The 12925-nt window shown below is 39.8% G+C and overlaps 1 protein-coding gene and 1 long non-coding RNA gene across 3 annotated transcripts in view; one reads left to right on the top strand and one right to left on the bottom strand.

The window, feature by feature from the left end:
• Positions 1–12925, top strand: part of BLK (BLK proto-oncogene, Src family tyrosine kinase) — a 48990-nt gene that overhangs the window by 4536 nt on the left and 31529 nt on the right. The window lies entirely within an intron of this gene.
• On the bottom strand, positions 807–2771 carry LOC118612433. Its single transcript, XR_004954883.1, has 2 exons — positions 2321–2771; positions 807–1407 (listed from the first exon to the last, which is right to left on the bottom strand). It is a non-coding gene; the product is annotated as an uncharacterized LOC118612433 (long non-coding RNA).

Genomic DNA, 12925 nt, shown 5'->3' on the forward strand with positions numbered 1-12925 from the left:
GAGGTGTTCAGGGGCCGCATTCCAGAACCTGGCGAGGGCGAGGGCGGGCCGTCCTCGGCTCATGCCGAAGGCTGCTGGAAGAGACAAGGTGGACACTCGCTGTGGTATCACTGAGACCTCTGTATACCATGCCACTCAGGACTACTCTGAAAGGATCTCAGCCTCCAGACCCAGGAAATCCACGTCCTCTGGAGCAGTGGATGTCTCACAGACACTGGCTCTTCAAACCGATGATTTCCCACTCTGTTGGGAGATGTCTCTCCAGGTTGCTTCGAGCCCAATTTGCATCTAACCATTAGAGTAGCTCCCTCTCATGGTCTGTGTTTCTGTTACCAGTTTTACCCCCAGAAAATTTGCTTTTCTGTCTTAAATTACCCTTTGGTTAGATTTCTTCATCTATTTTTCTCTCCTATCGTTTCACATTTATTTTTATAAGTGGCCTCAAATCTTTTTGGAAATGTAAGAAAATGAATAAGTAAACAAAACCAGGACATCATTTTTGAAAGAGATTGATGCATGGTGTGAGTGCTTAATAAGAATTAGTTTCCTTTCCAAGTGCAAAACATAAAACAATTCCTTAGTTTTTAATTTTATCAAGGGGGCCGACCTTTGGTGACATATTCAGCTGTGAGTCTATTATAGTGATACAAATATCCTCGGTTTCAACTGTCTATTTTTACACATAGGTCACCTTGTACTGTTACAAAGATTATATATAATTATTTCATGTTAAGACTTTTTTTATTCTTGCCATTTCTATAGCACGATCAGATTTTTTAAAAGAAAATTAATTCATTTCTTTTTTAAAAAAGTATTCTACTTGAAGATAGGATCAAAAGTAATAACCATTTCATGATTTTATTTGGGTAGCTTTATGGAAAAGGCCAAATGATCCTTTTCCTACACAGCAACACGGAAAAGGGGTCACTTCCATTTTGTGGTGTCTGCCTGTCTGATGGATCCCCCGGCACTTGTCAGTCCAGGGAGAGAGGTGTTAAGCTAATTAAGATAGGCCCCTTCTAGACGAAAAGCAGTGGTATGCTGAGAAATGTTTAACAAGCAGCTTTCTGGGAAAAGCGCACATATATACGAATTTAAATTTATTACAAATTTTTGCCAATATAAAGGATGTATAACACACAATTTATATATAATAAGAAAATGTACAATATCCTTTATTATAAAAACCAGGTAGCCAATTGATTACCCATGGAATGCTTTTGTTGACTTTTGCCAAAGTTTTGACTCTCGTACCCATCATCGGGCTCCGGCTGCAATTGGCGCACAGGTGTAGCGTTGCATGAACGTTAACCGATGTGTTGATGTACGTTAAGAAGTGAGACAAAAATGAAACGGCAAGGACGTGGTGGAACCGAACTCATTAGTCCATGAGGTGAACCTTCTTTGCTAAATTAGAAAACAGTTTTCAATTATTCGAAAGAAGTCCTCAATTTTTTTGTGCTATTCACAACTATAAGCAAGACACATTTTTAAGTTTAATCTACGCTATTAACATATTCTCCATCACTGTATTAAGTTTGGAAACTCAACAAAACAAATGGATTCCCAATTTGCAGCACTTGCCTATTCCTGCGGTGTAAACACCCCACAACTGCCAATTGCAAGCTGCCAACGTGACGTGACTGAACAAAGTGTTGGGAACAGACGCGCGGCAGCACCCCATTATGTAGCATTTCCACCATACAGACACAGTTGACGTCAACAACCTCACGAGCAGAGATAATAGTAGGATGTGGTGAAATAACTGGGAAGGAGTTCGAATGTGTCTTACCCTTGTTTTCAATGTATTCACCTAACTATATTCTACATAATTTACTTTTAATTTTATATGGTTTAATTTTGAATAATGAGATGCTTCACAAACAAACAGTTCACAAAATTACCTTCGAATTTAACAACTGGCTCTAATAAACCAGCACTGGCTGTCCCCAGCGCACCTCTGACTGACAGGCAGAACACCTCAGCGCCCTGTCTGCCCCTGGCTTTGCTGAGCAAGGGCATGTGGTGAATAACCTGACGCCCAAGCTTTCCTGAGTTCTTGGCCTGGCAGAGCTGGCCTAGGTATGCTGGTGGTCCTACTGCGTGCTTCGTGACAAGAAAAGAGGGCGCAAGGGTACCCGGCCCTGGTTGAGGACCCTCTCCACAGCCTTCGCACCCCTGCACCGGTTGCCGCAGCTGGTGATCATTGACCCCTGATGAGCTTCATGGAGTCTGTGAGCTCCCTGAACCTGCATTTTTGGAACCAAGCTTTTGTGGACATGAGCAACCCTTCTGCAAAAAAAATGTTCATGGCTCTCACCTTACTTCATCAAAGGAAGGTTTGAGGCAGCTGGCACGCAAAGGATTGGCTTCTGGTTAACTCCCGAGGGGAGAAGGAGACTGACCCGCATGCTCCCGGGCCAGTGCGAGATTCTATTCCTGGGCCACATCGCGAAGGCAGGAATCATCGTGCCACTCCCATGTCACTCTGGGTCGGGGACTCTCAGTGAGACCCCCGAGCCCATCTGCCCAGACCGACTCACGGCACTGCTCTCAGTGGGTCCATGTCATCTGATCGAAGCCAAGGAAGTTCTCTTTCTACTTTCTACTTCCTTGTGGCAATGGCTTGAATGTGGGTCAGGAACAAAATAATAAATTAACAGAAGAAAAAAACATCCATTAATATTTTTAAAAACACATGCTGTCTCTACCTGATGACAAAAGCAGTGTATGAGCACCGCTGGGCTTATTACTTGGATATTTTTTCCAATGTCAAGTACAAATGGGAACTTTGTTTACAAACTGTGTTGACAAAGTTAGGTTGCCATGTGAGTACCCAGGGACTGGGAAGAGTGGGGGGAAGGGAGCTGAGCAGGATTAGGGAGGAAGGATGGCTTGCCAACTAGTTCGAGTTGGACATCATTCGAGTAGACGGTCCTCCCTTCCTAGCTGTGGCAGACCCTGTCACGGGGAGCGATCCTGGGTCTGATGGGTCTGGTCTGGACAACCAGAAAAATGTCAAAATACCAGTAGGTGCCAATGGATCTTGCCATAGAAAGGAACCTGTCACTGCACCTGAGGAGGGCAAGTCTAGCTGTCCTGATTGGAGATGAAGACACCACTCACATCCCAGCTGCTGGGAGCTGTCAGAAGATGGAACTCAATGCTCTAAAGGAACTTTTAAGCGACAGGAGCCTCATGATTCCAGCAGATAGAAAAGGTCCAGTTCAAGAGGCCTTGCCATCACCTTTTATTTCGCCATTGCTCCCACATCTGTCCACTCTTTGGGGTCAGTCCTTTCCCAGAATTCCCCACTTCATGGTCTCCTGGCCCTAAAACTGTCAGTCGTCAATCATTACTTATTGTGACACGTGACAGCCAGACTCACGCTAGGCGCCCAAGGGTGCAGAAATGAGAGTTGCTTTAAAGTCAGACATGTACACCCATCCTTCCCATGCCAGAAGGTCTGTGATGGGGCCGTCACCCAGGTCCTGCCATGGGCTTTGGGGCCATCAGATGAGGGAGCCACTCACTTATCCGGGGGCCAAAAGAGCCTTGGTGGAGGAGCTGTAGGAGGAAGGGTTTCACAGGAAGCAGGGCGGCCCTGCGTCCGTCCGCTGAGCGCTTTGGGAAGGAAATGCCACGTGTGCAGGATGCGGGCTGATTGCTGCTCTTACTGTTCCTGTCCCCCAGCTGCAGGTGCCGGAGCCCAGCTGATAGGGAGGCGGTTAGAGCTTTGGCCCAAGGGGAGTGAGCCAGGCCTTGAAGTCAGAACCGCACTGCAGCGTGCACTACTTTTACTTAGAAAGCTCTGTGCGAATGACCAGAGTGCTGACTGTGACCCTGAGGAAGGTCAAGTGACTTCCTGATGGATGAATCTCATGCAGGTTTCACTGCAGGAAACTTTTCAGTAATTTTCTCTGGGTGGCTGCTGTGAGAGTAGCTAACCACCCAGCACCCATGGGGACCCCGTGAGTCCCCTGTGTCTGTTTCCAGCATCAGCAAATGGGAGCAGGACGCTCAGCAAGGTCCCAGGCTTGGGGGAGGAGGGATTCTAATGCTGTCCCACCAGAAACAGTTCTGTTGCCCTGGACAAGTTATTTACTTCTGACTCTGTGGGTCAGCCTCTTTGTGGATGGTGTCAATCTAAAAATCAAAGACTCACCTAGATTTAGACATGCAAATCCTTGTGATGTTTGCATGAACCAGCCCAGACTCAGATGCCAAAGACCTAACTGTGCAGGGTCTGCTGGGATTCAGGAAGGATGCTGGGAATGATGAATGTGTGCTTGGGTTTAGTGCTTGTCTGGGTCTGGGAGCTCTGACAGGGTCAGCGTAGCGGGCTGGTCTTCTCAGCCTGCCCGTGACGGATGCAAAGACCTGGGCCGCTTAGAGGCTGGAGGGTGACCACAGCCATTTGTAAGAGCAGGCTGATTTTGTACAGCCTTATTATTTATCTCCTTACTTTAAAAGCATAAAAATTACATAATACCCCAAATTTTTTTTTTGGAAATAGATATAAGCAATCAATAATTCCACCAATCTCACATTTTTACCCAAAAACTACTTGCTTTGGTTCGTATGATACAGTTTTTTATAGCCGGAATCATAAAAGTCTCAATGACTTTGGATTCTGCTTTTCTTTTTTTTTTTAAATTTCTATCACAACGTAAGCACCTTTCCCATGGCTGCATGTCTTCACAGCGATCATTTTCGAGACTGTACAACATTTCATTGTGTTAACTCTATTTCACCCTTTCAACTAGGCATTTAGCTTGCCTCCTTTTTGTAACATTAGAGAGGACTAAGATTAAAAACAAAATAACAGGTAGCTTGCACAGCCGTTCTGAACAACATCACGCAGTTGAAGACTATTCTTTCCTAATCCCTTCAAGGGTGGAGTGGGTGGACTTTGAATTACATAGTGATAGTGGCCTAAATTTTTCATCCTCTCTCATCTAGTTCCCTTGTTCTCAGCAACTACATTTGCTGGCCGTGGTTACCGATGTGGTCTTTGGCCAGAAAACAGACTTTCCTCCCTGAAATAAAATGACTTATAAGGAAACAAAACCCAAGGCTTTGGCCTCATTTATCCCATAGCCTAAACCAAATTTTAATCATAGATCATGAATCATTGTGGGGTTGTGGGCAGGGAGGGGTCCTGAAACTGGGCACAAAACTTGACATGTATGTGCATAAATGTATTTTCTAGGGAGAGTGTCTGTAGTCCCACCAGATTCTCAAAGGAGGCTGTGGCCCCAGAAACCCAGAAAGGTTTTGAAAAACACCGATCTCTTTCTCTCTCTCTCTCTCTCTCTCTCTCTCTCTCTCTCTCTCTCTCTCTCTCGCTTCTCCCCGCCCCCAGCCCCAGTCATGAGATACAGAACATATTATCCCCAACTGAACGATGAAGAAACTGAAACTTAGCACATGCTAGCACGTGGGGAGCCTTGAGTTGGAACCCAAGTCCCTTTCACCGCTTGTGTGCATCCCGTTATGCTAAAGTGCCTTATGGTTACTAGAGTTGCTTCTATTTTTACTTCTTTGACCAAAGGTAATTGCTAATGTGTTAAAGAGATTCTGCCATGATTATGGCCACCCATAGTAGTTCTCAACTAAAGGAAATGTTTTGGCATTTTTTTTAAGCCTCGCAGTTCTCTCCAAGGAGTCAGGCCGACACGGAAATATTTGTGGTTGATTAATTGTTCTTTCCTGCTACAAGCATTAACCATAGGAGGTGAGCTGTGTTTATCAAACTGAAATGTTATCACTCAAGGCCAAGGAGCCAAAGTAACTTTGAAATTCAAGAAACTAAACTCATCAGTTCAACCCAAGTGTGGGAGACTTTGGCCTTTTCCAACCTATGTTTTTAGTAACAACAAACTGTTTGGCACCAGTAAGTGACTTTGGCTTCGTAAATATGTTTGATTTCCTTTCTCTCTTAGTAATCTTGTCCTGAATCTCCTTAAACTCAAGTGTGCATACCTAAAAGCAAAGAAGATGGGACATAATTCAATTTCATGTCCCCTTGCTTCTCTAGGAATCACTGTTAAATTATACACTGCAATCACTGAAAATTAGCAGCCTTTAAAAGGGAAAGACTTTCTGAAATATAGGACGTAAACATGCAATAAAAGAGTAAATTCTAATTTCATCTTGGACATCTTAGATGTAATACAACATTACACATTAGATCAGTGTGTCTCGTTGGCCTCGAAGTATTGGCTAATGATCAATAATCAAGGTATAGAATAACACTAAATGATATCTTTCTACCATTGGCCTGGTAAATTAAACTGTTTACTTTTTATGGTAGTGGATTATTGGGGGAAAGCAGATAAGTAGGCATTTTCTTATGCTTGAGTTTTCTCTAATTGATTGACTGATTTATTCATTCATTCAAAAGAAGAGAAAGATTTATTGCCTATTTATTGCCTATTTAATGTGTTCCAAGTGCTGAGATGGGCCCCGAAGAAACAAAGGTGAAAAATAAATAGCCCCTTCCCTTGCGGCACTCACAAGGAGTCTGACTTAGAAGGCAGACACTAAACAAAAGGCCCAGTGTACTGTGACGTGTGCTGTAAGAAGTGCTGTGGGCCAGAAGGGTGGGTGACTTAGCGGGTACAGGGTTCCAGGAAAGGCTCGACAGAGTTGGTGATGCCTGGACTACATTCTAAAGGCAGTAAGAGGAGAGGAAGAGAAAGGGAGGAAGGAAGGAAGGAAGGAAGGAAGGAAGGAAGGAAGGAAGGAAGGAAGGAAGGAAGGAAGGAAGGAAGGAGAGGGAAGGAGGGAGGAAGGGAGGGGGAGAGAGAGAAAGAAGGAAGGAAGCAAGCAAGCAGGTGGGAATAAGGGTAGATGTGGTCTATATTTCCCAAACTCACAGACTTTATATGAGCCCTCTGTGATCTCAGGAAGCTAAGAGGCTCATCGGAAGCTTTCCCAGGGCTTGAACAGGCATCTCAGGCCTCTAGAAGCAACAGGGAAAAGCACTCCATTCTGCTGGGCCTTCAGGAGTGCACACCTGGGGCAAAGTGGCTGGGGACTGCCCTACAGCTGTGCCCAAAGGAAGGCAGTCTCTCTCTCTGACAATGGTGGAGAGGAACCTATGTTCATGGTAGCACAATTTACTGTAGCCAAGACATGGGAGCAAGCTAAATGCCCATCAACAGATGATTGGATAAAGAAATTCTGGTTCATATATACAATGGAATATTACTCAGCCATTAAAAAAAGTGGAAATCCTACCATTTGCAATGACACGGATGGACCTAGAGGTTATTATGCTGAGTGAAATAAGTCAGACAGAGAAAGATAAATATCATATGATTTCGCTTATATGCAGAATCTAAGGAACAAAAAGAACAAACTAATCGAAAACAGACTCACAAATATAGAGGGCAATCCGGTGATGGCCAGAGGGGAGGGGAGTTGAGGGGCTGGGAGAAAGGGGTAAAGGGTTAAAGAAGTTCAAATTAGTAGCTGATAGATGGTCACAGGGATGGGGAGCACGGCACAGGGAATGCAGTCAGCAGTGATGTAATGGCCGGGTGGAGAGCGCAGTTAGGGGGACTGTTTTATAACCTATATAAATGTCTAACCAATGTACTGTATACTTGAAACTAATAAAATTAGAAGAAAAAAGAAAGCGAAAGTGTGGGGCATGTGCTTAATGAAGCAGCTACCATTAGCACCTGGTTTGTAACTTTTACGTAGCGCTGTCCACAGAGGGTGACTGAGTTCCTCACTACGGCTCCCAGCCAAGGACAGTGAAGCTCAGCTAAGAGGCTGAGTGCTGCCTTACATGCTCTCATTGTGATTTAAACTCCTACTGTGGCTGTGATCCTGGGGAAGGTGATGACAATAGTTTTGGGCCGGGAGAGGAAGTGAAAAAGGCGATAGACTGAAATGAGGGCGGATTTCATCCTGGCACATCGTTTAATGATTCTCAGCACCCTCCCCACCAAAACATCGCAGCGCTTTTGCAAGGACCAAATTTGATGACACTCGGTCACCACCGTAGATTCAGGATGGATGCCATATTAGAAGAGGAGTCATCCATTCATTTATTCAAAAATATCTGTGTACTTTTACTAGAGGCACTGGAGTCACATCCATGGACAAAATTAAGGCCTATCTTCAAGGGCTCACCTTCCAGCAGGGGAAGACAGATACCAAATAAATCAGTAAATCTACAGTGTCAGGTGGGGATCAGAACTATGGGATAAAATAAATCTGACTGTTGGGGTTTGTGCTTTTTTGAAAGGTCAGGTGACATTCGAGCAGAGGTCTGAAGAAGGTGAAGGAGCTGGCAATACATGGGGAACTAGCTTGTAAAGTTCTTCAAAAACGTCCGTTGGAATATTGATTGAAACACGTTCCGTTCTCGAATGATTCAAGGAGAATGTACCTCTTTAAGATATGAGGCTTCCTAACCATGAACGATGTGTATCTTCCCTATTGTTTAGGTACTTCCTTAATGTCTTTCAAGGCAGTTTGTATTTTCATATAAGTTCGCATGTTTTTGTTAGATATATTTCTAGGCAATTATATTTTTAGTGGATATTAGAAATGAGGTTTTCTTAAACCCTGTGTTTTTTAAAATGATCAAAAGGTATACACAGAGAGAAAACCCTATATAAACAAGCATCTCAAAAGTAATCAAGAAAAAAACAAACTAAAACAAAAAAAATTTATCACTTATTTATTTAATTAATAAAAAGTATGTCTGATAACACCAGATTTGACAAGAATATGGGGAAAATGAGAATTCTTAGGTGCTGCTGGTGAGAGTATGAATTGGTACTTTGAACCATTTTGGGAGTTTGTCGTAGAGCTGAAGGAGTTTGTAGGTCCACAAAGTAAATTAAAGCTATGTTGTTCGGAGACATTCTCACATATGTGCACAGGGGACATGTGCTCACCTCAGTGCAGTTTGTCATTATGAAAAAATGGAGACAACTTATACTCCATAGTAAAAGAAAAATGAATAAATGAATAAATAAAATGAGGTTTATTCACTTAATGAAATAGGATAAAACAAAAATAGAAGAATTAGAGATCTATGAAGCAAAAGGAGCAAATATCAAAATTACAACTTGGGGTTAAAAAAAAGCAAGTATATATTGACTGTGGTTGTTTATATATATGTTATAAACATACAAAATTATACGTGCTGGTCTTACCCACTAACTTCGACATAATAATTACTTTGGGGAACAAAGCGAGGAGAAAATAATAATCAAGCTTTAGTTATATCCGTGACATAAAAAGAGAGAGAGGAAGAAAAAGGAAACTGAATAAATGTGACAAAATATTAACATCAGGTATTAGTGTTGTTATGCATATAAAATATTCATAATTAATAGTGAAAAATTTTAACTAGTATATTTCTATGATCTTGGGGTGAGGAAGAAATTTCTAAGTATGAACATCAAAGGCAAAGATTGGTGAGCAAGATTAATAAATTTACCAGGTAGTGATGATAACATTTGTGCACAATAAATACCATAAAAAATTAAAAAGCTAAAGATAAATTAAGGAAAATATTTGTAATACATATGACAATTGATGTATAAATTAAATATGTTAATCGTATAAGGAGGTCTTACATACATTAAGAAAACGATAAACACCTCAGCGTAAAAATGAGCAGAAGACACGAACCACTTTTTTTTATCATATGAAAAACACAAGTGGTTGATAAACACATGATAAATATTAACAGCAAATGAAATTAAAACTATGTTGTCTATCATTTTGCATTTAGCAGATTTATATAAAGATTTTTTTTTAACTTGATGAAAGCCATAGATGAAGGACCAGAGACGTAGGCTTTCTTCATCACTGTGAGATTTAGATCAGGATTACCTGTGTAGAAACCAATTTAGCATCACAGATCAAGATACTTAAAAATGTGAGTTTTCTTTGACTTAGTTGTGCCACTTATAGAAATACAGCTTTAAAAATATTGGACCAATGATTAAATATGTATTTTATGAGATTGTTTATTACAGGTTTCTTTATGATAGTCAAAGGTTGAAAATAACTTATTTGACCAATAATGAGTAAATGAATTAATGTTAAGTCTGTAAAATGGCATGCGGTTAATAATGGTGGCAAAATTGTATTTACTGATATATAGTTTATACTGTACTGATTACTGAAATAACCAATTATAATATTGTATAAACAGTTTGGTCCCATTTTTTAAAAGTGGACATGCATATATAAAAATTCCAAAAATTCTTCACCAAAGTGTTCTCCACATGTGGTAGGATATCGAGTGATTTTTATTTTTTTCTTTGCATCGATCGGAATTTCAACATGCGTGTATTGCTTACTTAACAGGAATTAGGTCAAAAAGTAAAAGATAACTTTAAAAATAAATTAACATAAGTATAAAAAGAATAATAACTGTTATTAGAAAATGTGCAGGGAAATACATACTCACATACTGCTGGGCGAAATGCCTAAAGGGCAATTTATAAAACGCATCAGGAGACTTAAACATGGTATACTCTTGGGCCTAACAATTCCACTTCTAGGATTTTTAACCTCAACAAAGATTAATGGGGAACACGAACAAGGTTAAAGTACGTGAACAAAGGACATCTTGGCAACATTATATCCAATACTGAAAAAAACAAATGGAAACAGCTTGCGTGTGTAACAAAAGGTATGGGTGAAATACGTTTAGTACAACTTTCCCATAAGATGCCCCGCAGCCTTGCGTACTATGCTGCAGGCAAAACAGGTGTGAGGCAGAGCTGGCCACAGACACACTCTTCTAAAAACAGGTTACAAAACAGGATGTAGATAATGATCCCAGTTTTTTTTTTTTTTTAATGAAAATGGAAAATTACATAGATGTTAACAGTGGTTATCATTAGATGATGGTGCTGTAAGTAATTTTTGTCTTTCTCTCTACTTCTGAATTTCCTGCAACAAAAGTAAATTACATGCATAAAGAAGGAAGTATATTTAGTATGACTCATAAGAGGAGGCTGACCCTCCAAGCGTAGCCTGAACACATAAAGAAGAGTTCTGTCACCTGTTCATCCCCATATTTTGGAGAGAAATTGCCTATTTTATTTTATTTGACTTCATATTTTAAAATGGCATTTAAAAGTATTATTTATTTCAGCATATGCTTTGTGTTTAATCCAAACATCATCAGGAGTCCCGTAAAGCAAAAATATAAAGTCCTCCATTCCTAGTTGTGTAAAAGGAAATAAAGGAAGCATATTAACATTTGCAAGGGCTTCCAGACATTGCTTTTCATTTGCAAATGTTAATATGCTTCCTTTATTTCCTTTTACACAACTAGAATCATATAGTTGAAAGCATTCTGCAATTTACTCTCCCACTTAACAGTAATATATTCTGAACATTTTTCTTTGTCAGTTAGATCTATTTTATTCTTTTACTAATTTATGTATCTACTTATTCATTTACTGAGTTAGTTTTTTTATTATATAAGTTATCCATAAATATTGTTTCTTAAAATGTTTCTTAACAGTCCCAATGGGTTGAAATTTAAAAATGAACGTTTCCCTCCCCAGAAATAAGCCACGATCACAGGTTTTGTGTTTTCAAATATCCTTTTTTGTTACCTTCACGACTTTAATAAATACTAACACTTTTATTTTAAATATATCTCTGGGCTAATTATATTGATTTCCGCTATGAAAGATGCAGAATACACTTTCTTCCCTTCCCTTCACCTGTACCCTCTCCTCACTATCTCCTGTTTTTATCAGTTATTTTTATCCTTTTAGTGACTGACTTTATGATTTACAATAATATAGTTAAATCTTTACATCTTGATTTATTAACTTGAGACAGTATCTATTGACTCCCCTCCCCCACCATATGAACACTCCTTTTAACTTCATGTCCTACTTTTCGTTCTATTATTTTTATATGTAATACATTTATTATATATTCCTTTAACATTTATATTCTGTTCTGTGCCTATATTAGCTTTATTGTAATTTCTACTTGAAGTTTCAAAATCTCTGAAATTTTATGCTTAAAGATAACATAAATGTTTGATTACAAAAGTTGTATTATTATATCCTAAGCCAAATTGAGGAAAATGTGTTTAGGTTCTACTTATTCAGAAACTGCAAAATAGTTAAAGGTGGATATGAAAGAATCCCCTTTTATTCTGTGTATACAGTTCAAATATTTTTTGTTGTTGTTAAATTTAAACTATATCCATGCACATCAGTCTGTTTTGGACTCTTCCACTAGTGTTAAAGATGGAAACAAAATTGTTAATTTTTTTTGTATGTGGTGGTCCAGTTGTTCCAACACCATTTGTTGAAGAGACTATCCGTTCTCCATTGAATTGCCTTTGCTCTTCTGCCAAAATTCATTTGACTATATCTGTGTGGGTCTATTTCTGGGCTCTCTATTCTGTTGCATTTATCTTTGTCTATTTTTTCTGCCAATACCACAGTTTCTTAATTACTCTAGCTTTACAGTAAATCTTAAAGTTGAATAGCGTCAGTTCTCTGACTTTGCTCTTCTCCTTTAATCGTGCGTCGGATACCTTGTGTCTTCTGCCTCTCTAAACAAACTTTTTAATCAAGTTCTCTATATCCACAAAATAACTTGCTGGAATTTTGATTGGAATCGCATGAAATCTGTAGATCAAGTAAGGTAGAACTGACATCTTAGCATACTGAGTCTCCCTATTCATATACGTGGAATATTTCTTCATTTATTTAGGTCTTCTTTGATTGCTTTCATCAGAATTTGTAGTTTACCTCATATGTATCTTGAACATATTTTGTTAGATTTATGCTTTAGTATTTTATTTGTTTGGTGCTAATGTAAATGGTATTGTGTTTTTAATTTAAATCCCAAAGGTCTATTGCCAATATGTAAGAAAGAAGTTGACTTTGGTCTATAACCTTGT

Source organism: Rousettus aegyptiacus, unplaced genomic scaffold (assembly GCF_014176215.1).
Source record: "Rousettus aegyptiacus isolate mRouAeg1 unplaced genomic scaffold, mRouAeg1.p scaffold_m13_p_16, whole genome shotgun sequence".
NCBI classification, from domain to species: Eukaryota; Metazoa; Chordata; class Mammalia; order Chiroptera; family Pteropodidae; genus Rousettus; species Rousettus aegyptiacus.